The sequence below is a fragment of the Lichenostomus cassidix genome, chromosome Z (assembly GCF_008360975.1).
Source record: "Lichenostomus cassidix isolate B80296 chromosome Z, HeHo_3.0, whole genome shotgun sequence".
Classification (NCBI taxonomy): domain Eukaryota; kingdom Metazoa; phylum Chordata; class Aves; order Passeriformes; family Meliphagidae; genus Lichenostomus; species Lichenostomus cassidix.
Genome location: NC_139511.1, coordinates 26,518,510 through 26,528,642, shown reverse-complemented (window position 1 = coordinate 26,528,642; position 10,133 = coordinate 26,518,510). Strand labels below are relative to the sequence as shown.

At 36.9% G+C, this 10,133-nt stretch overlaps 1 long non-coding RNA gene across 2 annotated transcripts; it reads left to right on the top strand.

Moving 5' to 3' along the window:
• Positions 1-1,230: 1,230 nt before the first annotated feature.
• On the top strand, positions 1,231-9,541 carry LOC146424561 (uncharacterized). 2 transcript variants are annotated; one of them, XR_014846692.1, is made up of 3 exons: positions 1,231-1,416; positions 3,332-3,471; positions 9,485-9,541. It is a non-coding gene; the product is annotated as an uncharacterized LOC146424561 (long non-coding RNA). The 2 variants fall into 2 exon arrangements; XR_014846693.1 differs by lacking the exon at positions 1,231-1,416 and adding an exon at positions 2,373-2,813 and having other exon boundaries at positions 3,338-3,471.
• The last annotated feature ends 592 nt before the right edge of the window (positions 9,542-10,133 follow it).

Genomic DNA, 10,133 nt, shown 5'->3' with positions numbered 1-10,133 from the left:
TAAAAAAATGGAAGAAAGGACATTTCTTCCTTTCCAGCACTATACTGAATTGCCTCAGATTTAAGAACAAGGATGCTCTTGTACTCATTTATTCTGCCTTTAGGCAAGCACTATTTCCAATGAGTATAATTTAGTCAAAGTTTGAATGAGGGCTAGAGATCTCAAAGATGATTCCTTCCTAATGAATGACTTAGAGTGGAAAACGGAAACAAAGTATTGCCCAGTGAAACAAAAGAGTGACACATGAGCTCAATCATACCATTAGACAGCAGAGACTCCTCCTGAGGAGGAAAAAAAGAAAAACCAAGACTTTACCTGCCAATAACAGCACAAGACTCCATTCTCTTTCAGTTAAAATTTTAACACTCTATCTTCATTTTCCAGTTAAGGTGGCTGGTACTTTATGCCTCAGCAGTATCTGTCTAAACCAGATTGTCAACAGCAAATCAAACACCCTTGCATTTCACAGTTCTATTAAGGCTTTCATAAGCCTGTTTTTGTTTTGAGGCAACAACAAGAAGGAAAATATTTTATTTTCCTGTGCTCTTATTTTAGATATTTGTTTTTAATTGTCAAGGCATCAACTTTCTTATCACTATCAAATATCACTATCAACATCACTATCAAATATGATGTCTTTTTTAATCCAAGTTGTATAATAAACAAGGCCATTATACAAAATCTGTGTAACTCAAATCTTATTTTATACACAGATAAATTTATTTTTTATTCCTGATTTAAAATCTTTTTTTTCCCTATGGCGATAATACTATAAATACTATTAGTACTACTACAAGTCCTGGCTAATAGAGTGGCAAAGCATGGCTGCCTCAGGACACATTAAAATTTCAAACACAAAGGCAGGAATATAAGAAAAACAAACAGCATTGTTAATAACTAGAAAAGAATCCCCAACCTATTACAGAAAAACTCATTTGCAGGCTTTTTTTGTTTACAATATAAGATGTAATCAAAAGTATGTATTCTAATACCATCCACATAAACTGTTAAAACAGGTGGGGCAGGAGTCATTATATTCTCTGTGACTCAGCACTGATAACACCCTCCATGGAAGCAGCAGGCACTCTGTGGGGCGCCATCTCCACTAATGGGCTATCAAGGTCTCCAAGAATGACTCACAGAATTACATCATCTCATTGTGAGATCCCTGCCCTGAGGGGAGGAATTGAATATTCTTAGCTCTATATAATACTAGGCTTGGAACACCACGGGAGCACTAACACTAAATTCCCAGAGGAATCCACCTTCTCTGGAGGTCCACTACTAGACCTCCAGAGAAGGACCAGGCCATTCTACAGGATCACCACTTCAACAAAACCACATCCATCACTCCAACAGGGCTGCAGCAGCCATTTAATCGGACTGCTACCACCATCCTGACCAACAGGGTGTCAGGTCGTATTCTGACTTTGTCAATTTCAGTCAATGTTTCTGTACTATTGTCTTTATTTTATTTTCCTATTAAATTGTAGTTCTGACTTGGAATCTCCTGCTGGTTTTCTTTCAAGATAGCACACAGTTCAAATGTGGGCACCTCTGTTTTAAGGATAAAAAGATTTTTTGGACAATACCTAAGCAAAGGCTTAAAAGTTCATGGTAACAATAACATTTTGTCTAATCATTCTGCATCTAGAATTATCAGGTTATTAAAAACATAAAAAACTTGTGCTCTCATAATTGGATGTAAAATCAAATAAGCATAAACATACTCCCCATTCTCAAAAAACCCCAGAAAAATATTCCTTGACATTAGTCATTGCTTAGATTACTTGACTTGTTGATGGTAGGTAGTAATATATTCATAGTATAATGCCTTGAAGACAGGCACATAATTGGTGGATTATAAAGTACAAGAGCTAAGGTTATGGATCACACAGCCTTGAGATTAATCTGATCACCTATTCCTGACATTTCTGTACCAAAGTCTTCTTTGGTGCTGCAGACCCAAACTTGCAATTTTGGTAAAACTAAGAAGCTTCCCAAAAGCTCAACTTCAAGTTGTTTGTAGACTAAAAGCAGTAGCGACAGCCAGCCAAAATTGTCTTCTGCTGAGAGAGAACATGTAATAGTGAAGAGCTCATTGTTTGGGGCTTGGGTCTGGTGAACATATTTTCAAGAAAACTGTAGCACCATGTCTACTTTAGATGATTTTAAAATTTCAAGCTTGTGCTGTCAGATTTGGCTTGTCATGGCATTGTTACAGGTTCAGGAGGATGCCTATGCATAATAAAATCATGACACACTCAGAATTGCAAAGCACGTTAATTTTATTAGTTGCATTGGCAATGAGTACACATTGACCCCTGGATTCTGGAGAAGCTGTCAAGCTGGAAAAGGAGATGGAGCATGGCTTCTGAGCTGGAGGAGCAGGAAGGCAGTACACCTTCAGGGTGTCCCCTGAGTGGAAATGGTGTGCCTCATGGCATTCATCCCCTGCAGCCCAGGAGCACACCTTTTATCCCCTCCTCAGGAGTGGCCAATTTCAACCTCATCTCACCCAGGGCCAGAGCTTGAGATGAGGTCAGAGGGGCCCATGGTAACACCGCCATGCCAACAACGGCTTATTGTGTATTGTTCCCCTCTTGCAGGATGAATCCCACTAGGTGACCAATAAATAGTTACATCTCTGAAGGTTAAAGTCCTACCAAATAACAATAAGGGTCTTCTCCTACAATATCTTGTTTAGGTGCACAACAGAGGCCCACGTATGGCAGGGCCTTCTATGCATCTTTGGTCCCTGACAGAGGCCTGGAGGCCCAAAGTCAATTTTTGTGGTCTTCTGCTAGATAAGTGTGTAGCTTAAGAGGTCATATTCTGCAAAACAATTTTAACCACAGCAGTGTCACCTGAAGATACCTACATTATAGTTTGGAAAAGAACACCCTCCCAGTTTCAGTTTCAGTTGACCAGAAGTGTCTATAAACAGTGTAAGGGCCTTCTGCATACATGTAAAACCTCTTGTGCTTGCTTCTGACACACCTATAGCTTTTACAGTCAATTATTAGTTTAAGAGAGTTTTAGGACAGAATCTGCTTGCAAACAGTGCTGAGGAGGTAATATTTCCAAAGGTCAAGAAACACAGTTTTCAAAAATTTATAATCCTCGATATGATGGCAGGGATAAAATTTCTCAAATATCTAATAAAATCCTGTTAGGGACAGCATTTTAGATTTTTGTAGCACAAGTAAACAGTGTTGATCAAAAGGCAGCTTTCTTTCTTTTTGTTTTTTTTTTTTTGTGAAAATCATCATATATTTCATAAATACATACCTTGAATATATTTCTTATTATGTCTATCTGCTGCTTTAAGGGAAAGAGGGAAAATTTTCTCATGAAAAGCTTTCCTTGTTCTAAAGTTGCTGCTGAATGACACCAGAACCTTACCCACTGAACACCATGGAGATATAGCAAAATTTGTCATTCTTCTTACAACCCAGGAAAGCCAACAAGGTGACTGACTACTGCAGGGTATGCTCAGATTTCAGGGGTTGTCCACTCATTATTGTTGGTCTCATAATGCAACTGCTTTACATTTAAAGCCCAATTGAAATAATAAACCATAAACCAGACTAGATGGAATCAGAGAGGACAAAAAATTTCCTAAGTAAGAGAAAAGGCATAAAATAGTGCTTTGTTTTTTAACCTTTCTCACATCAATCATAATGCAATGATTAAACCACATGGCCAAAACTGTCATTCCGAGTTTAAAAGTGCTTTTCCTTTAGCCTCTGACCAATGCAGAAATACTTTCCACAGAGAGAAAATCAGAAGATGCTATAAACAATTAAGTTTTTAAACTGCAAGTATGCCTTCCTGGCCCCCAGTAGTAATTCTGTAAAAGGTGTGTGAGTTTATTGCATGGTTACTAGCAACACTTGCATATAGAAGGATTACATCAGTGAAAGGTTAAACCTACATTGCCCCCCATCCTATATGGTCCATGAGGTCAGTGTGATCACCCCAGAGCAATGTTATCTCTTGCAAAGCCTTGCAGATGAGTTCCTGGAAACTTCAGAGTATGCACTAAACCATTCTCTGCAGCAGGAGAATTCTTACTTTTGTCTTTCAGGTGGGACAGTGAGTCTACATGTAGGTCATCTTTCTCACATTCACATGCATGTGAGTGACGGTTTCACAAACCAGATTTAGGATTTCCCAGTCACAGCAAAAGCCTGGAGTGCAGAGACCATCTCAGGTTGCAACGGACTGACAGGCTAACCTTAACACAAGCACGTGTCAGAATGAAGAGGACAGAGTTAGATCAGCCAGGATGGATTCCAAGAGACCCCTTTATTGCAACAAATTGGTGTAGAAATTAGTGTTATTCTGGGCAGATTATTTGAAGCTCTTAATCTGAGGCTGTTGTCCAGCCTGAGCTCCTCTTAGCTGCAATTCCCAACAAATTCAAGGAAATGAAGTTCAGACTCCAGCAGGAAGATGAGTCAAAATGTAACCCTATCTTTTCCTTTACGAGATATAAGAAATCACAGGCTTTAATTACCAAGGAAGACACAATGATTTTGAATCTTCCCTCGTTAACGCTACCTATAAATGTCACCCATTCCCACCACATTTCCCTGAATTTTCAACCAAAAGTTGGTACAGAGCAGAAACTCTTTCTATACTGATGCAGAGACAGTTAATAACCCTTCAGAGCTACTAGGTCATAGACACTCATCTTCCACAACTCTAAAGCATAAATGCTAATAAGCAATGGCCCGGAGTAAGAGATGTGATCCTGGACATTGTGAGAAACATTATAAATAAACCACAGAGAGTGGAAGGTGCAGGTAGGAATGAAATGAGTTATTAGTGAGTGTTAGGGGAAAGAGGAAGATGGGTGGAATTAGTGGGGAAGGAAAAACGAGATGAGTATACTTAAAGTGTAAGTGTTTTGCCTGAAAGATACCACATTCAGCGACTGAGCACAGGCAGTAATAGATCAGAAGAAAAAAATGCAGTATGTTAGAGTAACACAACGAGAAATGGGAACACAGACACTTTTCATCACGGTTCAGAAAACATCACTCAGAGCAGTTGCTCCCTACTGCAATGTCAGGAAGGTGGCAGATGGCAAAGCTCTAACTGCACCAGAAGGCTTTAAGAAATACTGGGGAGAAAGGAAAATAAGTTATAAACATTTGGGGACAATCCAAGATTGAGACTAATGTGTTATTACTGGGAGAAGAGAGGCCTTCAATTCTTGCAGTGAAGAAATTAAAAATACAATAGGGAGGGGGAAAAAATATTTTAAGCTACAAGAGGCCCTTGATGGACGTAGTACTGTGATTGAGTTAATAAAGCAGACTGACAGCTGTGAACTTAGCACATTTTTAAAAACTCATCCATGCAAACAGAAGAGGGGGATGAGCTCTGAAGACTAACAAATCAGTCCATATTGAAAGGAAACCTTTGCTCATAATTTGAGATCTGACATACAGACTCATTTTCTTCTCCAGACCTTTTGCTTCTGCAGTTACTGTATGTCACCCTAAACTGTGCCTTTTGCTAGATGAAATCTGTACAGGTCATTTGTGGCAATCTTACAAAATGGATAGAAGAAATCGGGACTGAAGAAACACCACACCATCCTACACTGTCCTGTAGAATATTCCTGACCAAAAAGGCCAAGAAATTACTCATCTATCCTCTTTGTGCATCACTGATTTTCAGATACATTTCACATCTCCTTACGTAAAGTTAGCAAATTATGAACTGACTATTTCTGGGGTTTTTCCTTACCCCCTTTCTCCATAATTTTAATGAACCACCACCATCTAACTTTTCATCCTGCATTCCTTCCTCATATGTTTATCACCTTGGGACAGCAGCCCCAAGCTGTTTGGGGAAAAATATCTGTCTATGCAGACACTCTGATCAGAAAACTATGTCCCCTGACCACTCCACATTTTATGTCAGCCTGTGGAATTTCCATTCATTACTTCTTCACAATTTGTTTATTTCAATCTGTGTCAATATATCCACATCTATCAATCGGCATAATAAAAAACAGTTTAGTTATGGAAGTGTGAGCTGCTACACAAAGAACCAGCACAGCTTATCGGTGAAGTTCTAGTTAACTTCAACCTTGTGATGACACAACATGTAATGAAAATAAAGAATCTTAGGTTAAAACACTGGGATTTGGGGGACTGGTTTATGGAGATTTTTTTTTCTGAACAGTTTGGCCCATCTGATCTATATGCTTTTGCTTCACAAATATTGATGGAGGGTTCATCTTTTCAGTATTCTGGCAGATGTACTCAGTAGCTGCTTATGGTTGTGATAGAAGCAGAGACACCATAGAAAGGACCTTAGGGTAAACTACAGAGCTTATAATCTCAGATTTTTTTAATATTCCATTACAGACTTCAGGGCTATTGCCAGAGGCAGAACAGATTAATTCAAAGTTAGATGAAGCAACTTTCCACACATCACGGAGATACTCCTAGACTGCAGGAAAAGAAAAATTGGATGGGTAGCAAATTTCACTTGTAATAGCTTTTGGAAAATTCTTAATTTTTTAGCAGAACATTTAGACCCACCATAATTTTGCAGCAAGGGAAAGAACAATGTGCCAGGGGTGGAGGACAATAAGGAAAAGAGATTTGAACCTCACAGTGTGAAGAAATTTTTATTTCTGGTTCTGCTATTGCTGGCACAGACCATTATGATACACCTTCAACTGCTGCTAGTGAAGAAATAAACCTTTTGGCAGTTGTGCTTCTTCCTGCACTTCCTTTCAATGTTTAATTATCAATGGGAAAAAAAAATTAGAAATTACAAGGTGGTTTAGTGAAGGGTTCCACCACAGCTTCTTGGGCAATATTAAATAAAAATAAAAATATTTTCTGTGGAATAGGAAAATTTAAAAGGAACTGAACAAACTGATTGACTTTTTCTGAAAGTGGCAGGATGAGTTGAAGGAGCAATGAGAATGGCTGCTTAATAAATTTCTCTTCTGGAAAGAAGTTAGGTCAGGTTTAGAAGCATAACAATACAAGGTTGTTCACAACAATAATTTAACATAGTTAAATAATAGAACTCAGTTGAAATATATTGTTGTATGCAATGGCTAGAGGTTTCTAAATATTCCAAATATTTCAACCCAATCATTTTCCATAATGGCCTTTTTTGACATATCTTAACTTTGCAAAGATATAACAATTTTTTTCTTTTTTTTAAAATTTACATTTGCTATGGTAAATATTTTTGTCAGATGTGCTCTTCCCCTTTTTCTGCCTATTTTCTTAATTGATCTTCAATGAAAACAAATCCATATGTTTTATTGATTTTTTTTGTACTTCTGATTTGCTAAATTCTACACTAAAGGAAAGGGTGGCATCTGATTTGAATGTGTCAAAAATATATAGCTCACCTGTGCAGATTTTCTCAACAGAGGCCTTTATAAGCCACTTCAGGTGACATGGATAATCCAGGTACTTCTGTATCTTCAAGTACTTTGTGTCTGGAGAGCTTCAAACTCTGAAATTTGCGCAGAAATTAATTTTGATATTAAGAGTTTAACTGCAAGTTGTGTAGAAGACCAGGACCTGTTATAAATTCCCTTCATTCCATTTTTTGACTTATAAAATATGATGGATAATATAAGAGCTAATGTGCCATAAAGGGATAAATTGAAATTATTGCCTTTAATTACATCACTGGTTTTACAGATGAAATATCTTTTTTAAAACTTAGTAGCAATCATAGACAAAATCATTATAGAGTGACAAAAGCTGGTGAAGAAATTCAGATACACAAATGAATATATGGCATGAAATTCACACTGTTTGGCTATGTAAAGCATGACTAAATTATAACCATTAGTGCCTTCATTTGAGAGAGTGTCTAGTTTGGCATTTTTCCTACCCATGGTCATTGCAAGCAAATTTTGTACACACTTTATTAAAGTAGTATTTTAAATATTAGAAGGTAATATACACTTAGCTCTGATATGTTTCAAGAAATATGGGACATGTGTGCCTCTTAATAAAACTAGGAATTTCTTTGGATGCAACATAACCTTTAAGGTTCAGCATTTGCAAGTGCTATTTCAGCTTCTGCAGATTTTAACATTTATTGAACTACATTTCTACCAATGGCCAAAATTAGGTCTACTCTTTTACTGAAGAAGCTGAGAACTTCTAAAGCCTTACCCTTAGGAAAGTTTTTCCTTCTTTTTATTCCACTTTTCAAGATAAAATGGTGATGAGACCTAGAGACAGTACTAATATGTTAACAAAAATGAATACAATTCTGATTTTCTCGGGCAAAATGTTTTTTTTGTATTATCAAGATCAAACATTTTAAGCATGATCAACATACCTTTGCTGTCATTTACAATGAATCTAAGAAACAGGTGCAAAACCTTTGATGAATAATGGAAATACACCCCAGAGACTCCTACGTACTTTGTGTCAGGTCACGGTGGTGCAATTTGTCATGCTGTTCGCTTACAGGAGTGAATCGAAAATAAAGGTAGTATTTTAAAGTGTGACATTATGTAATTGTCACATTTTAATGGCTTGTCAGCTTAAAAATATTTTTTGATAAGTAACTTTAATACAAGAAATGCTTTGTAAAATTGTAAAGACTGAAGGATTATCAAAAAATCCACATCATTCCTACACAGCTGACTCTGAGAACACTTACAATAGTTTACTGGTATCATAACAGAGGGACTGTTCATTAGATGATTGGTCATATTTCTTTACTGTATGCTAGAGCAAACATTTGAGTTATTAAAAGAAAAAAAAAAGGTGTGCTAATTATTCCACATTTATGTAAACTTTTAAAGGTATATACTGCCCATCAAAAACAGATATACTGACCTCTGCTTTGCTGAAGCAGTGGGAACTAACACTGTACCTAACTCCAAAGGTATTAACTGCTGATGAATATATGCATATTAGGCATCAACAAACGGCAAGGCAAGCCTTGCAGTTATTTAGGTCTCTATGCTTATTTTTGTTAAATTAGTAGAGCAATAAAGATTTATTTTAGAACATAGTTGCAACAGGTGATGCCAGGCTACGTTGCTACTAAATACAAGATTCTGATGTGGTGAACTAAGAACTCTGAATCTGAGTTTATAATGAGATGGATTAGAAAGAAGTATAAGAGGAAGTTAAGTCTGAGAAAGAGAGAAGGACCTGTGTGTCATTGTTAGGGTGTTAGCCAGCTACTATAAAAGGCCGATCTTAATCAATGGGTTTCAAGACTTGGTATGTTTCAACCGAATTCCCTACACATCTCTTAAAGAAATATTTCTTAAATAAGTATAACTATGTGTTTTATAATATCAATCAATTCTTTGAGTACTGTGTTTAAAAAAAAAATTTTCTGAGACCAACAGTAACAGCTAACAAGAATTAAATAATTTGTGATTAAACACAAGATCTCTTGATCAGACCATGAACAATAATTTTTCCTTTTTTTTTTTTGGTAACTTTTTTCCCAGAAGACCATTATCAGAAGTTCATGACTGAAGTGTTACCAAATTCATTAAAAGAGGGGAACAAAATTTACCAAAATACTACCTTTCTAGTCTAATCTTCATGATGCATGTTTGCTGAAAAAGATGGAAGTCTTCAAGATATGCATTGCTCTTTGTAAATTCAGTCAGAAGTGTTTAAACAGACAGTAAGTAAGTATAATTGTTTTTACTGTAAGTAGTGCATCAACCAAAGCTATTCCTATAATTCACTGTTTTATTTCTTAAATTGCTGCAAAAAGAAACAAAACGAACCATAGGAGAGTCCTGTATTTGAAATGCTCCTGAAGCTGCCACATCAAACAGAGCAATATTTTCATATGGTCTTGCACCAGAAGCAGTACCAGCTGAAGTGCTTTCTGCATATGTTTAGTCCCCTGCCAATGTATACAGTACTGGTGAGTAACCAGACATGCACCTGTTGAGATCATGAGATAATTCTTGTCAGTTTCATTCAGTGGTTTCGTGCACTTGTTTTTGTGTGGGAAAGCAGGGAGTGAAGCAGTTAATACCTGAGGACACGACACGTTTTAACTACTTTTGCAAACAGAAATTACTCAATATGATGGATTCCTTAACTCTGAAACAGGAAACATCTAGTACAAGACCTAAGCCT